This window comes from Toxotes jaculatrix, chromosome 21 (assembly GCF_017976425.1).
Source record: "Toxotes jaculatrix isolate fToxJac2 chromosome 21, fToxJac2.pri, whole genome shotgun sequence".
NCBI lineage: Eukaryota > Metazoa > Chordata > Actinopteri > Toxotidae > Toxotes > Toxotes jaculatrix.
Genome location: NC_054414.1, coordinates 3850671 through 3868778, shown reverse-complemented (window position 1 = coordinate 3868778; position 18108 = coordinate 3850671). Strand labels below are relative to the sequence as shown.

General features: G+C 43.9%; 1 pseudogene; it reads right to left on the bottom strand.

Moving 5' to 3' along the window:
• Positions 1–1768: 1768 nt before the first annotated feature.
• Positions 1769–14508, bottom strand: LOC121175601 (annotated as a pseudogene).
• Positions 14509–18108: the final 3600 nt, after the last annotated feature.

The window sequence follows — 18108 nt, the reverse complement described above, 5'->3', positions numbered from 1 at the left end:
CCACCTCCACCGTATTCACGTTCTCGTCCCCGACCTCCATGTGGCCGGCCGTGGCCACATCCTTGTCCGCCAGCCACAGGTTGAACACCCCTGTACATGGTCAAGGCTGCTGTGTGTAGGTCCTCGTTGACTTTGTCTGTCTTTCTCCTCTGTTGATAGTGGTCTCAGCATGTACAGCGTGTTGTCTGAGATCATTTAATCAAGCTTTGTCCCTTATTGCCAGATGTGTTCTCACCCAGCTGTGGGAGTTCTTCTCTCTGCTGTGACACAGTCCTGGTCTGTAAAGCATCAGGTTTAGATGTGGTTGAATCAGGGGATGAGGATGATGTTGGTGGAGGTGATGAAGTTTCTGTTAGACGTCTGGAGGATCCTTCCTGTTCCCAGATCCCCACCAGGCTCATGTGGCAGTGGAGGTGCGGTCGGAGGGCAGGAGTTGAGGTCACGATCCACCTTGACATATTGACTCACAGAGAACAGAAGGACAAGGTGTATTAGTTTTTTTTTCCGTAAGGAATGTCATGTACTTTTGTGTTTGTTTCTTTTCCCTACTGCTTCCTCTATCCACACTTTCATTGCTTTTTTGTTCTTTTCAATCTCCAAAGAAGTATACAACGTGCTAGTGTGTCCAGATTGTTTTTTGTCCTTTTTTCGTGTTTGTGCTCTTAATCTTCTCCTTCTTTCCCTCTCCTCTGCTTCTTTTCTCCACATGCTATATGCCTTCCAGTCTGCTTTAAACTGTTCATGCTTCTCTGGTTTACGTTTGGACAACGCTGCATGCTGCTCTGCACTTTTTTTTTCCTTTTGCCTCCAAACATGTCTTCAATTGATCCAATTGTCTCAGGCTAAAGCTGCCATTTCCTGGAAACCCCAAATCAACCCATTGTTTGAACTGATTCATGCTTCCAGGATTTTTCTCCATCATCAGTTTTATTATTGGTGGGAGGATTTTGGGACTTGGCTCCACTTTGGACTTCACCTTACTCTGACTTTTACCCATCCTTTATCTCTGATTATTTTGTCTCTTGTATTCACAGAATAAACTGCTCCACTTTTTCAAGCAGATACACCAGAAATCCTCAAATACTACAATAATAACCAAGACACGTCTGTCTGCAAGTGCTTATGCGAGATATACCGGTTTGATTCCCTGATTAACTCTGCAAACTTTCACAAACAACATCAAGACACTTCTCACCGTGTGTGATTCTTTCCCCTTAAATCCTTCGGGATTGGAGCGATGACCGGGCTCCGTCTGAGGACAGCTTCTCACCCACAGGGAGGAATCTTTCTTTGCAGCTGGCTTTTCTGTCTTTCCAACAGAGTCCAGATCACACGTCCAATCCCATCCTCGTCGCCACGTTTGTGGTGGAAAAAAACTTTACCCCTGATGAGAAGTGAAATAGAATTCTTTAGACAGTTATTGTCTTTTGATACTTTATTATAAGATAAGGTTTACAGAGTAATCCATTTCTGCAGAAAGGACAGAGCTCACGCAGCATCAAATGCTACATCTCTGGATCAGCAGCTCCTCCATCCTGCACAACACACAAAGAAACACACTCAACATTAGCCACAGGTGCTAGGCAAGTCAAACATCTTACAACATTTCCACATGCAGCAGGGGGCGTACCTGGGCTCCACACTGGCCGTGGCCTCATCCAAGCTGGAGTCCCACTCAGACAGATGCAGCTACCTGCTAAACACACAGACAAATACATGTTTAAATGTAGAAACACTGAGCAATGTTGACTTATGTGCTTTCTCTTACCCTCTGGTGATTCCCTAGAGCAGCTCATCCTTCCTGCAGAGAAGGCACATGCACACACACACTTTTGATATTAAAACTAGAATTTTCAACATTCAGCAACACTTCAAGGTGCAGCTGAGGGCCTACACTGGCCATGGCCTCACCCACACTGCTGAACACGCACCCTATACCCAACCCAGGGCCATCCACACCAAGTTACCCACAATTAAGCCTGACAACAGGACCCCCAACTCAACCCATGCTGCCAACACTATCTGCTGATAGGCTTAAACATATACACAGTTGTGTCCAGATCTCAACTGCATATATGCTTCCACTTACAGACAACACCGACGCAACGGCCCAGCAACAGCAAACGCGTGCTCCAAAACTACGGATGCCCGAGTTTCTTCCACACACTGAATCCATCCACAACTAAGCCTTGCCAACACTTGGCCAGTCCCAAACTCCAAAGCGGCTATACTGGTTACAAAGTAGTGCTGCACAATTAATCTAATCGCAATCGCGATGTCACGCTGTGCGATTACGTAAGCGCATAAAAGACTGCGATTTGCGATTTAATGTCATGTTCAATGTAAAGCAATGTGGAGTAATTGACGGCACATCCACACGCTGTGGGCAGCCGCAGGTATGGTCACGTGACTACCCGGCTTTCGGCAAACAGTAGTGAACGACATGGACGCTGAGGAGGAACATGAGGGACAAGCAGAGCTGGTAGGGAAAAAAAATGCTACTTCTGTTGTATGGCGATACTTTGGATTCAGGTATCACGACCCTGAACAGCAAGACGTGCTGTGTAAAACCTGCAAAGCTAAAGTCGCTACGTCTCCAGGTAATACGACCAATCTCTATCAACATTTGAGACAACAGAAAAATTCGATGAGCGCATGCAAATAAAAGCCCAACCAAGTAACGTGAAAGATAAAAGTGAAAACCGCCTGAAAGAACCACAACGTACTATCACGGATGCATTTTGAAAATATCTTTATTTTCAAACTTTTTTTTATTTTTTGATATTAAGTTATTTGGAACAAACAGTCTGTAATCTTCAGGTTTTGTATTTTTGTGTGTGTCGTGTATGTTTTGAGTTGAGTAATACACAAACTATCATTATTCTGTGTTGTCCCTGATATTCAAGCAAGTGGACTCATGACACCATTCATTTAGAATATCGTAATCGCAATATTGTCCACAATAATCGCAATCGCACATTTTCATCAAATCGTGCAGCACTATTACAAAGCCCATCTCAACCGAGCAAAAGACACAAGCCTGCACTTCAACACTCAGATCTCTCTCACACACACATAAGTGTATGCTTAAGTTCTAGCTCCACTAGGCCTGAATCGTCTGAATATATATATATTTATATATATGTAAATAGTTATATAGTTATCTTTTTGAACTACCCACATTCAGACTGACCCATTGCACCATTAGTAACTGGGGAAAATAAATAAATAAATAAATAAAATGAAATAAAATTGTTGTTCCGTTGGTTGTGTGTTGTTGTTTTGTTGTTGTACTGCATGAGAGCAAGAAAAACCGGAGTCAAATTCCTTGTTTGTATGTACAAACTTGGCCAACAAATCTGATTCTGATTCTGAATCGTCTCTCTGCTCTCAGCCACAGTTTTCACTGTACACCAGAACGTACAATAACAAATAACCCGTTAAACATGAACACACAGGCTTCCTCTGTCTATAGGTAACGAGTTCAGTTCGCTCCACTAACCAGAAAAAGAGCTTGGACAAAGCAGAACGTTACAGAGGCATCCCGTATTCCACGGGAGACTCGAGCCAGCGTCACCCCTCACCTGCAAAAAAAAATAAATAAATAAATAAAATTCTGCCCTGCTATTGGCTGAGCCCTCTCCTTCCCGGTCACATGGGTTTGATTAGCGCATGGGCAACAGGTACGACTGATTTTTGGCGCGGCTCAAACTGGACTCTGATTGGACGGGACTAATGGGTGAAGTGGTAGGAGGGACCTGCGGTGACTGCCCTCATAAAGCAGCAGTAACGTCTGAATGGGGGTCCAACACAGAACAGGTGTTTGGAATGAGCACAGGTTGCCAGGGGTTCACTTTCAGTCTGACTCCATGGCTTTATGCATTAAAGACTTCAATCAGAATCAGTTTTATTGACCAGATTTATGCATACACACAAGGAATCTGACTTTGGTTTTCCTTTGCTCTCAGGCACTACAGAACAATAACACAACTACTTTTTTTCCACAAATACCAAAAGTGCAGTGGGTCAGTCTGAATCTGGATAATGCAAACTACATACATATATATATATATATATATGTGTGTGTCATTTAAGGTATGTTCAAACAAAGTCAACCAGTGAATCTGCTGTTAATTGTCTTCCAACATGGTCATTATAACCATGTTACAATATGAAGTAGTATCAACAGTTTACCAAAAGCTTCCTACTTAAATTTCTTTCAAAGGTGTGTGTCACCTGTGGCCTTCCCATCACAACTACTCAGCAAAATCTCCAGTTATGTTTTTGCTCCACACATACACACAGAGTGAGCTCTCAGTAGGAAGAGCTCACTTGATTTTACTTTTATTAGTCAGTCACTGAACTGTGAAACAAGCTACATGAATGATGTCTTTCTTCTGATGATCACTCTAGAACTTTCTACTTAGCGACTCTGTGTGGTGCTGCAGTGGGTGATATCTGACACAGAGTTCTAAATTAAAATCTCTTACAGTTACAGCAGGACCGTTGAGGATGTAAGAGCTAAACTGGCTTAAACACAGATGAACCATAGAGCATACAAATGATGTGCTAACTTACACCACAGGTACAGTGAGACACCACCAGGTATTGCTGAACGGACTCTTTCTCCACAGAGGCTGAGAGCGGTGGACGTAGCTGAGGGAGATCACCACTGGAAAATAAGGTCAGCAACAAGAGAATGTGAACAACAATGTGAGCAACAGAAGAAAGGGATTGGTTTGAATCATATAAAAAGACACGAGTAAGCTTGACCACAGCTTACAGTACAGTATTCAATATGACAGAGAGAGTTCCTACCTGTGTGTAAGACGAGGAACCCTGCCATGACCTTCTGAGTCGGCAGCAGGCCATTAGACAGCTCACTGAACCACTGAGGAGCCTCGTCTGAAGAGCTGCAGTCACACAGGAAAACTGTTACTTCATTCATCAGTTCATCGATTCTAGTGTGTCTGTTCTCACAGCTGGTACAGCTGGTGTACTTAGGACAGTGGGACAGTTAGAGACAGTGCTTCTCTTTACCTGGCTGTGAGTATGTGGCAGGTGATGGTGGTGTTGTTGCCTCTGCTTAGGCAGACCTCCTGCAGCGTAAACCCAAAGGCCAACAGGTAGGCACACACTGTCAGAGCAAACTTCAACAGGAAACAGCCAAGGAAGTAGTTCTGGGTCTGGTCAAAGAGGAGTAACAGTTTAAAGGAGATTAAAAAGCACACAGAAGTACATGTATACATAACTAGTCATTCATGTTTGATCAATGGCCCCAAGTGTAGATGCAGTAAATACACAAGGTGCAGAAAGAGCAGCTGTTTGTTGTCTGTGGTATTTATCATTATCATTACTGCTTTTATGAAAGTTTTCTCCTGGAATATTTTTCTAGAGACTTCATTTGACTGGAAGAAGTTTCCACTATATCACTACACAGTATGTACACTAAATGCTACTAATTAATATTATATAAATGTTTGTCTAAGCTTTAGCAGTAATAATCCAGTAAGTGAGGCTTCTAGGTTCAGTAGATGTGGAAGATCTGAGAGGCAGGATCCCACCTTTCTTGGAATGGTATCTAGGTTCTTCCCTGTGGCAACTGCCATGACTGAAGTGTCTGGAGGCTTCCCCAGAAGTGACACACTGAGAACACAAATGGACCATTACTATAATGTATAAACACAGTGAAATAACACAGTGTTGTCAGTTCACAGTGTTTTATTATGTGTGTACCTTAGAAGTGGGCAGCTGAAGCAGGACAGCCAGAGGATGTCAGTGGTGTTCATTGGAGGAGGAAGCTGAGCCAGACAGGCTAAGAACTACGGACAAACACCAGAAGCACTTCCTTCATTTATTTATTCAGAAATGTACATCACAATATTAATTAGGTCTTTAGCCTTTTAGCCTGTTAGCAATGATACACACAGAGAAATGTATTTGTACATATAAATCCATATAAATCCACATGCTCTGAGTTTGTGAAGTGCTCTCTAACCTGGATGATGACCAGACTGAGCTGACACTGCAGCAGGAAGAGGAAGCATTTGCGGATGCCATAGGTCGTGTGTCGCGCCTGGAAAAGATTCACCCAAAAAGCAAATGAATTCATATATAAGTGTCTCGTTCTGACTTAGTGTATCTGTGTGTGTGTGTGTGTGTGTGTGTGTGTGTCCAACCTGCTCTATGAGCTTGACCATGCTGACGCTCTCTCCTTGGTGGAAGGTGACAGAGCAGCCCAGACTGTTGAGCTGTCCTGAGAGCCTCAGAGGAGACAGACCCTCAGCGTCTCCGTTGAAGCCTCCTCCGGTGGCATAGCCAAATGTCTCCCACGAACACTGAGACGGGTACAGAGGGTCCAGAGCGATGCTGTGGAGAGAGGACGATGAAAAATCATGTGGACTGAGAATGAGAAGTAGTTTGTTACATAATTATTGTATAATCAGTCAAAACAATGTTGCTGGACTATGGCAAGCTGTTAAAGGGTCAGTACACACAAACTAGAAAATATTTTCCCATTTACCTCTAGTAGTGAGGTATCTGTCTCCATCTAGTACAATGGAGGTGAAAGGAATTGCATTTGTACTTGTTAGAATGGCCGTTCTGCCAACAGAGACTTCAGAAAGAAGAAAATGCCAAGGCGAAGATGGAATATGCATAGACATATATTTATTTTCTAACAGCAGCACAGGTATGGCAGCAAACCATAGGTGAAACCTAACCAGCAACAACAGCAGATTTAAAATTGGTGCCCTTTTATACTGTGTTCTGGTAGGTGTGATTGGGTGCATACATTCACAGGTGTTCCTAAACATACATTCATAAGCATAATTGACTTATATTAAAAAAAAATGTGAATACTATATTTAACCAAAATATTTAAAATAACCTGCCTGCTGTAACCTAAACCCCAAAACAAACACCATAAATATAATTACAATAAATATATACATTTTACAATACAATACAATTTCCAGACTCCCCCCTTTCTTGTCCTGCCACTTGGTCGTACCCAGAACGTTCTTAACACGGTCCGCTGACCTAGGGGACTCTTTTCAGCAACGCACCCCAGAGCGAACACAAGACAGGTAAAGGTAAGTGTTAACCATAACTTAAACAATGTCTGTTCCAGCACTTGCACTATTTGCATCATCTTTCACAAAACTGCTTGAATATATGTTTCACAAAACTGCATTTACTCCAGAGTCCATCAATTTTGGACAGTCCGCTGCCAACGGAGTCTAAAGGACCTCTTCTCCTTTTCAGACAGAGCCGGACGGCCACCACGGTTTATTTGAATGAGATGGAAGTAGGAATCTCAGTGACAGGTATCCCTGAACCCTGACAAACAAGACTACAACTCTCTGCATGGCTAGATAGTATTACTATGAGTTTTCATTTTTTTAATAGCAGAAATATTGCTTCAGAATTTTTACTGGTTTTAATTGTGATAAAAATGAAAATCTAGTCTCATTAACATTGATTTTCAAATTTGAAAAAACAGGATGTACTTCATTAATGAGTGTATACCTGATGTCACTCTGTAGGAACAGGCGGCTGTTGCGGAAATTGGCGGAGCTTCCCAGACAGCATGTAACCTCCCTGTTCTCCTGCATGATCTTCATCATCTCACACATGGCTGTGAAGAGAACTCCACTGTAAGTAAATGTCTACAGTACTCTAAAGCAAACACTGAGTATATCAAAGACACAGACAGTGACACAGATCTTTCATTCTTTCCTTGAAATAAGCCTCGTTGGTTATTAATCATCACTTTTCCTTATTAGAATCAGTTTCACCCTTGAGGGGCAGAGGAAGACAATGGAGTCAGAGGACATCTTTAAAAAGTAAGATGAAAAAGTTTTCCAAAAAAGTGGAATTACCCATATGCAGAGTGATTCATTCTATAAAACACATAAAGAATACTGACTGTCAGGGGTGCAGTCAGTGAAGAGTGGCACCAAAAGAGGCACATTATCAATGTTCTTCAGATGAGGACGGACCTGGTGGATCCCACGAGGTAGCTTGGCCTGACAAAGGGCAGGGAGAGAAAATGATTCAGACTAATGTAAAATAATTTCAAAACAAAGCACAATTTCCTGCTGGTTACCAAAGCATAAGACAGAGGAATCTGTCTGTATTATACAGCTGCATGAAAAACAGATACTGATATTTCTCCATTGTAGCTTGAGTGGTTTTAATAAAAGGTATTGTTACCCTGTTGCAGTCCTCCAGGAAGCTGGGCACATCACTGTCTGTGGGCTGGAAACTGGCAGCAAAGGACCTTCTGCTTCATCCCGAGAATCTGAATCACATATGAAGACAGTCGGCAAAGTTAGAGATACTCTGTAAAACTCAAATGAACAGACATCACTCGTGTCAGACCTGCACTTCTACAGGACTCCTTTCTGTTATTTCCCCTAAAAGAAGCATAAACTAACATAAAATGGAAAATCTCATGTAAAGTTATACAATGTAATTCAAACTGTGACCACCCCATAGAACAGGGTAATGTCATAATTTGACGAGTTCTGATCCAGAAATCATGTGGGTTTACTCTTCAAATGATAAATCTATGTCTGTGTAATTAAACAGCAAGACTAAACACAGAAACCTTGACAACCTACATTGATGTCCACATCACACCTGCAGACAGAAGGACAGTCATGAAGTGCACCCCAACAGTAAATGTAATAAAATGAATAATATCCTCAGGTTGTGCAAACACAGGTTTGGTACCTTGGTTCAGGTCTTCGTGCAGGGAACCGTGACTGGGGCTGGATGGAGCTCCATCACAGGGACTGTCTCCGTTTGGGGTCAGAGAGATGTGGCAGTTCCAGCCCGTCTCTAAACCCATCTTCTCAGCAAAAACCTGCACAGACACAAAATAAATAAACACATACTCTCAAAATGCACATTTATTTTGGTGAATGTGGAAAAAACAATGTGCTGTCAGCAGAGACACAGAGAGACATCAGATTAAGGAGTCCATTTATTGTCCAAATGAAAGAGTACTATACCTTGATCACTTCATCCAACATAAACTAGATACTATCAAATGTTTATTGGAGCTTGTGTGTGTTCACCTTGCTGCGGAGCTCATCCTCCATAGAAAAGTAAACAAAGCGGATGCAAGCTGTGACCGGGGCATCGATAAGCCGGACTGTGTCCAGCCTCGCCTGGAACTGAGACGACACCATTCCCATGAAGATCTGCCCACTCAGGGCCTGGACGCAGTCCTCACGCTCCACCCCCTCACCTATACCCTCTGCACACATGACAAGGGAAAATGAGTTGTGTTGTTACTGTTTTATTACTTTAACTAATCCGTCCCTCCGTCACTAACTCTTACCATCTGAGCTCCAGCTGTTCCTACAGGAGTTGTATTTGATGGGGGTGGTGGAGGGCAGCTCCACTCCAGAGAAGAGGCTGGGACCGGGGGCCAGTTCTACACACTTCCCATTGAGTTGGCTTGACAGTGACACTTGCATGGGTTTGTAGGCAAAGGCTGAGCAGTAACCTGACAGACAGGCCCGCTGGTAGAAGTCCAGGACCTTCTTTCTGTAACACAAGAGCAGAGTGTAGAAATAAACACTCAGGTGGCAGCTTCTATTATTTTGTCCACCCTATTGATATCAGTGAGGGCAGGTTAAATAACAGAAAGACCTCTGTATATACTGTACAGTTCAACAGCATCACAAACTGCAGCCTCCAAAATGATCAGAACGCTGAAGCAACGTCTCTAAAACAGTTTGAAGAAAACCTGAACATGATGAGCTTCATGGATAATAAAGTGGCAGCTGAGTGTAGATATGGATGATATCACCTGTGCTGTGCTTATGAAACTTTGATACTTGTGTCTGACTCAAGATTTACAGCCACAGAAGAGCGATCAGTGTGACGGCACCTGTCTGAGCCCGACAGGGGGTAGATATCAGTTCCATCCCAGAAGTCAGTGCAGGATTCCAGGATGAGGTCAGCCGAGCCATGTGACAGCATCTGGATGTTATCTACAACAGAGAGGTTAGAGAAAGACAGTGAGAATAACATTAGCAGACATGAAAATACACACAAACACCTTTTTTTTTTTTACTTGCTCATCTATTTGGTGAAGAGACAGACAAAGGACAAGTAACACAGCAAAATGCAACAAGTACATATCAGAAAAAAATCCGCTCTTTTCATTGAAAACTGTAAAATAAAAGAAAACAGAGCAGTAGAACGACACAGGTTGACTGAAGTGTGTATAGACTTACTGGAGGAGGAGTCTCGTACAAACAGAGAGATGAGGTGGGACATGGGAGGCTGGCGTTTGGTGAAGTAATGAAGGTGGCGGGAGGTTAACTCCTTGGTTTTCTCTCCAGATGGCAGCTGGTACAGAGCCAAGTGGTTCTCCTGTTTGAACAGCTCCCTTGCACCGGGAGTGAATCCTGACACACAAACACAAACAGACACACAAAGGAAAAGATGAGGGTAATAGATAATAAGACATGATCTAATTTGGTTCTGAAAACTTCTCTTTCTTCCCACAAACAGCACATCATCTGATACTGATGATCAGTTTAAATGATGTTTCACACCAACCCGGAGCCTCTGCCTACAGTGAAACACCTAAACATTGGGAAATGGCTGAATGTCTTTACTGGCCAACAACAACTCTGCACATCACTGCCATCATCTGGTGAGGAGTGGGACAGATGCTGAGTCTCAGCGGTTTAAACCTATGATTGTGATTGCTACAACCTGCTGCTTACAGCCACTGCTCACGGGAGCTTCACAGGGGACTGTCCTGTCCCCTTTACCCTGTCCACCTCGGACTTCAGGTACGGCATTCTGACCTGCCACCTACAGAAGCTCTCAGATCTCTGCAGCTGCTGGATGCATCAGGGGGGAGGATGTGTCACCAGAGGGCGGTGGCTGGTTTTGTGGACTGGTGTGAGCTGAACCACCTGCAGCTCAGCATCAGCAAAACAAAGCAGCTGGCGGAGGACTTCAGGAGACCCAGGACTCCTGCTACTCCTCTTTTCATTAGGGGACAGATGGTGGAGGTGGTACAGGAGAACAAATACCTGGGTGTCCACTTGGACAGCAAACTGGACTTGAGCAAGAACTCAGGAACTCGCAGCTCTCTATAGGAAGGGCCCTTCAGGGACATTTTTTAATTATGGTTGACTTGCAGTTCAGCCAGGTGCAGTACTCCCACTCCAGTCCATCAATCCAACATAGCAGCAACTTGTTTGTAGCCTTAATTTATCATGAAGACCATGTGAGAAATAGATCTTCTCACAGTGCTCGGAAATTTAATCTATGCAAGGACTTTATTCTGGGGTAAAATGTAATCTGGAGTTCATGCTGAGTGGGATGAAAGCCAGATCAGCTTTTACCACTGAAGAAAAATCCTCTGAGCCTCTGATCACTGTGTTTTCACATGACCTAACAAAAAGCCAAACTATGAGGCAAACTAGGTCATGGTATTAACAGGTGGCTCTAAACCAACCAGATGTCAAAGCAGCACCGTCATTCCAAGCTCACAGAGTCCCCAGGGTACGTAGACAGGCAGTACAGAGCCGTGGCTCTCCTGCAGAGCCAGGTTGGACAGGTGGTCAGAGAAGCGGCAGAGCTGCTGGGTGACGCTGGCGTTGCAGAGGTTCAGCATGATGTTGAGGCCCAGTGGCTTGAGGGAGGGCAGGTGGCACTGCCAGGAGAGATGATCAAACTGGATGCTGGTTGGGTTCTGCTGGTCCTGTGACAGGCTCAGCATCTCCAGGTGGTAGTCACACACAAAGTCCTCTGCCTCCACCTCTGGGCAGCCCATTGCAACGTCCTGGAGACAAATGGGACAGAAATGAAAAGACCAACACCATCACAACATAGCAGGAATAGTAAAGTTACATCAGCTTACTGAATCAATAGCATGTTTCCTATTTTCACAACGGCTCGTACAGTTTCAGGTCTAAGCTTTACCTGGGCCTGGTCGTCCTCGCCTCCCTCAGTGTCGTGGCTGAAGCTCACGTTGGATCCAGAGTGGTGTTTGGTGCGACTGTGTGCGGGCTGGCAGAAACGCCGAAGCCGGGCCGTGTCAGATGAGCGAATGCTGTCGTGTGAGGTCTCGCTCGGCTCGGGCCCCTCCCCCAGCTGGGTGGAGGACTCTGTCGGTAGACAGAGCAGAGCCTGCCCCTCCTGGGCCTGTACAGCAGTCACAGTTAGTCAGGAGTGGATACAAGACTGTGCCTTATCAGGTGGTGAATTGGGGCTGCTGGTGAGGCTAAAAGGTTCCAGAGAAAACACAAACACACACCTCATCCCTGTCGTCATCCGTCTCCATTCGGCAGTAGGAGTTGACGGACAGGTCGTCTCTGAGATCATCCTGGCTGTTGTGAGGTGGTTCCACCCGTGGGCTACACCAGTCAATGGTAGAGTGTGTAAAAGGCTGGAAGTGTAGCACAGTGTCTGAGACTCTCCCTTTAAGACACCAACCAGGTGTCTCCACACACAACGTAGCATCTCCTGCATAAATGAGTGCATATACACACTCAGATATATATAGTAAGCAAGAGAGCAGCTTAATACAATATATTAGAGAGGATAAACATGTCTGAATAAATAAATGCATAAAATTCATACCTATAAGTCATAAGTCATTGGTCATAAATAAAGTGACAATAATTAAAATGTAAAAAAAAAAATAGCTTTAAGTAATAAGGAAGAAGCTGAATTTATAGCTCTGCCTAAAAAGCCCAAACCAGCTCTAAAACAGATAAATGTCTGACAAAGACTCTAAACCTACACTGACCTCAATGCTTTTCACACACACTGAATCCATCCACAACTGAGCCCTGACAATACTCAGCCAGACCCAAACTCCAATGCACCTGGATACAGAACAAAGCCCATCTAAACTGAGCTGAAGACAGGCCTGCACTTCCAACACGCACCCTAGCACTCTCTCTCTCACACACACACACACACACACACACACACACACACACACACACACACACACACACACACACACACACACAGAAATGAATGCATGCATGTGTAGAAACACTAAACAATGTTAACCAACAGGCAACGTCTCACCTGGTCTCTCATGACCCTCCAAATAAGCTCTGCCATCCTGCAAGAGAAACACAAACAGGAAGCATCAGCACACAAACCACCTTTGAAACAGCCCTTGATTTTTTTTTTTTTTTTAATCCACTTACCACAAAGAGCTCTGACAACACACAAACAATTGCAGTGTGTCCCTCACTCCCACACGATGGCGCTCTTTCCTCACCAGCAGCACCTTCACTGTCTCCACCTCACATAGACCTACAACACACACTCTCTCTCGCTCACTCACACACACTAAAATTAGTGCATGCATAAGTGTAGAAACACTACAATGTGGCTCTTGCTCACCTGGTCTCAAATGGTCCTCTCACTCAGCTCCTCCCTCCTGCTGAAAAACACAAAGACATTGGTTTTGGATACTAATCAAGTTAGTCCTTGAACTTGTAATATTTTGCTTGACTTCCAGCTGCAGCAGGGGCCTTACCTGAGCTCCACATTGCCCATGGCCTCAAAGTTGGATGGCCACTCAGCCACAAGCAGCTGCACACAGAAAGAAAGGAGGAGACATTAATGCATGCATAAGTTTTATTCTCCATCAAGCAGCAACTATGTCTCACACACACACTAAACCCACACTGACCCCAGTGCCATCCATATAGTGACTAATACCCACAACTAAGCCTGACAACACTAAACTACACAACACAGCCTGTGCTTCCAACACTACCTGCTGATGGGCTTCCACACATATACAGTTGTGTCCGGATCCCAACTGCATAATGTGCTTCCACATACCAACACTGGTGCAACAGCCTGGAAATAGCAAACATACACTCTAAACTAGGGGTGTGCCATCTCAGTCACCTCACGATTCGATTACGATTCACAGTGCTACGATTCGATTATTCCCCGATTATCGATGCATCTCGATTAATCTTTTTTTCCCCACATAGAATGTTTCTTTTCTCAGTTACTTGTAAAATAATGTATATTTTTACATATTTATTCATTGAAGTAAAACACGTTTATCTCTCTAAAAACAATAATAATAATACTAAAAATATATATTGTGTGGCTGTACCGACATGATTCTGATTTGATTATTTTATTATGAACATGTACATGAAAAAAATATCTGTTAAAAAAGAAAAGAAAAAATAGGTTAAGGAAATTGACAATATTTCCACTTCTATTACAATCTGATATCTTGATTTACATGTCCAGAAAGTAATCCTTTTAAATCTTATTGTATGTGCATGTCAGATTGTTTCTCATAAGGATTTTGGACACTATTCGGTCACTGCGCGTATTCTTACGTTTCCAGTCAACAGTGTTGACAGAATATGCAACACTCGACGCTAACCCCTCAGTACAGAGCCGAGCAGTTCGCGTCGAGTTTCGCAGTTTTTTCGCCGACGAACACAGAGCCATAGGTAGCCGCTTCGCCATGCTTGAATTGTTTTGAAGGGGGAGGGGCTTAGTCTGTTGTGCCACCCAGATTTGCTTCCCTCCGTGCAGTTTTCCCCTGACACACGTTCCTCTTCCACACGAAAATAGCATTGCACTCAAATTATGTCAAATTCCGCGATATTCCGCGTTAAAAATAGATTCAGATTTAATAGATTAATAGGTTTTAATCCAATTCCGCGATTCAGTGATCGCGGAAATCATAGGGCCCTATAATATGTCCGGGGGGCACGCGCTACTTTTTTTTCGTTCCGACCGCTGCATTTTCCTTCCGTTATTAAAAGAATCGATTTTTGAACATTTATGAATCGATTCTGAATCGTCAAGTGTCGCGTCACGATTAATCTACGAATCGGGCACAACCCTACTCTAAACCTAGTTGGACCCCAGTGCCCCCCCAACTCATCTAAGTCCCATCTAAAGTGCATTAAAGACAAAAGCAGGCACTTCCTTCTTTCTGATTTTAATACAAACATTCTCTCACTCAGTCATGGATGCATGCATACTGGTAGAAACACTGCACAATGTGGCCTTCATGCACCTGGTCTCAAAGGGTCCTCTGGATCAGCTCTGTCCCACTCACCCAGATGCAGCTACCTGCTGAACACAAAGGAACAAAAAAAAAACAATAAAAAAAATGCTTTAGTTTTTGGCAGTGGACCCACACAATCAGTGAGGACTTTATCAAACGGCTCACCTGTCACTGGAATGGGATTTTCTGAGCCTCTTCCTGCTCAACAACAGAAGAGAGACATTTTGAGAGAGTTATATCAGTGTTTTGGGCTGAAATAAACTCTTTTCAGGTGGAGAGAGGTGACACTGACTGATCAGGCTGGCTCTCGGCCTCAGTAAAGTGGCTGTCAGGGGACTGCCCTGTGACTAGGAAAGAATCAGACGGGTCAAGGTCATTATTCCTCGATGGGGCCCTGGTAACCACACATGCTGGGAAGATCTCAGGGTCTTCTTGGGCAATGTCTGTCCCTGGGCTTGAATCAATCAGGCACAACCTTACCCCCAGCTAAATCATTCCACAAAATAAAGTCAATCCCTTTTACTGGTAAAGCTGGAAGGACTGCAACTTTAAAGAGCCCACTGACCAGAGGAGACTGAAGATGTATATTATGCAATGGAGCAGAGACAAATTTCATCCCCACACCCTGAACAGCTGCACTCAAGCCACAATATGACATAGGTGACAAAGATAAAATGCCTTCACGGATAATGGACTGGGATCCACCTGTGTGTCAGGATTTTTACTGGCTGCTGATCTTTTGGATCCCCACTTAATGAAACAAAGCCCTCAGAAATGAAAGGCTTAAAACAGGGGTCAGGCTTGTTGTCCTCAACAGCTGTCTGGACGTGGATGTCCGACAGCCTCATGCTGTTGGAGATTAGAGGGTTGTTTATGCTTTAGTGATAGGCAATCAGCTATCAAGTGAGCTTTTTTCTGACAGTAGAAGCACTCAGGATGTACACGGGGAGGTGACCATGGACCCCTAGCCTTTTCAACCTTTTCAACAGGAGGGTGACCAGAACTAGACCCCACTGGGCGTGACATAGGAACTTTGTCTGGGACAGAAGATAAAAACACATTTTATCACCAGCTCATAAGCACGCAGTATGGATTCTTTAAGCACATTATAACACAAGCTATCTGTTAACGACAAGGAAGACACAACCTCCTGTGCCTTACCTATGAGCTCGCAATGAAGCAGGACAGGCCACATCTCCTCAGGCCACTTTAGTGCTGTAGCAATCCTCTCAAATGCTGTAAAACAGGAGTCAACCTCCGCCTCCCAAAATGTGGGCACCAAGGATATATTCCTACTCACATCAAAGCTTGGCTTTGTCAGGACCAGTAGAGATACAGAATTGTCAGACCCTTGTGAAATCTGCACGAAATTTTCATGGCCTCCAATTCAAGCTGGCGTAACTTAATCTCTTTTTCAGCCTCTATCTCCAACTTGCAAACTTGTAGTCTAAGGTCATAATCCGCTCTACGTACCCTCTCCTTTTCCTGTGCTTCCAGCTGGAGACGAGCGATTGTGACCTTGATCCTTGCATCTGAACTGGAGCCAGACGACCCTGGGGAAAAAGGGTCAAAGCGAGGAAAAGTGGCTGGAACAGCTTCACTCTCAATCCCAGCACCTCGGGGTGTATCATGTACAGCCTGTTCCCTTTTACCATCAGAAAGAGAGGAAACACTTGGACCAACAACTTCCTCCCCTAACTCAGCTGAAACAGGGTTAATAGGAACAAGCAGAAGCTTCAACTCAGCAAGTTTTTCCACTATTGTGTTTTGAATTTCCTTTTTAAGACTAGTTTTCTGGACAGGGATGCCACAATGAGCTGTTATACAAAGCAAATCATCTTTACCACATGAATGAACTTTTTCAATGCAAGGATTATCAATGAAGTCCTGCAAGTCAAACATCCTTCTTACACAAATACCAAACTACAAGGACTCTTCAAAATTCTTTGGTTGGTTTGTATTGACCCTGGGAAAAAGTATCCCTGAGGAGACCCCACTTGTGTTCCAACCTTAGTTGGTGGAAGCTCGGGATTTCAGGTCTGTAACACAAGCAACCAAAGCAAATGAACAGAGTCAGTGTAGGTGGCATCATTACAGTTAGTTTATTTGAAAACATCAAAATGGAACAAAATGGAAAAAGTGGGGGAGATGTGGACCAGTGGTTGTGCCAAACAAAACCAAAAAAGTTCCAATAAAACCAGGCCTAGATTACTGACTACCTGAGAAAACAAAGGAAACAAAAGACCTGGCTGAGCTCGTTAAAAAGATAAAGAAAAGAAAATACAGGGGGGTGGCACCAACCAATAACCCTAGTGTGTTTATACAACAATAATTCCTACATGCTGCTAAATGTACAGGGTCCCCCAAACTCACCTGTCCACAAACACCCACCACACTTACTCTACTGCCTGATGTCACCAGAGGAAAAAGGCAATCTGCACCTGGAACACTGTGAAGCACTGGATCAGCTCCTCCATCCTGCACAGGACAAACACACTCTACATCAGATACAGGTACAAACAGTCAAACCTATTTGAAACATTCTGCTACACTTCCACATTCAGCAGGGGGCGTACCTGAGCTCCACCCTGGATATGGCCTCATCCAAGCCAGAGCCCCACTCAGCCACATGCACCTGGAAAGAGAGAGACATTAATGGATATGTGTAAAAACACTGAACATCTGTCACTCTATCACATCTGGGTTTAAACTCAGCCTGGCGTCCACACACCACAGTCTAAAAGTCACAGTGCCAAACTCTAACATACATGTGGTCATACCAAACAAGTCAGACATATAAAGCCAACTATTACACACATCTACTTATTTAATTCATGTCTAAAGTCAAAGTGGTACAGCTAATGGTTACCTATAAGTCTTACTATTGCATCCAACACCTCACAGTTTAAACTCTTACACTATGGCACCCAGACACCACAGGCCAACAGCCAAAACATACAGCTCTCTAACATAGGTTTGGTCTGTTTAAACAAGAAAAGGACAGAGTTTTTAAAAGTCTATCAAGTCTAAGTGGTGCATCTAACACCTCA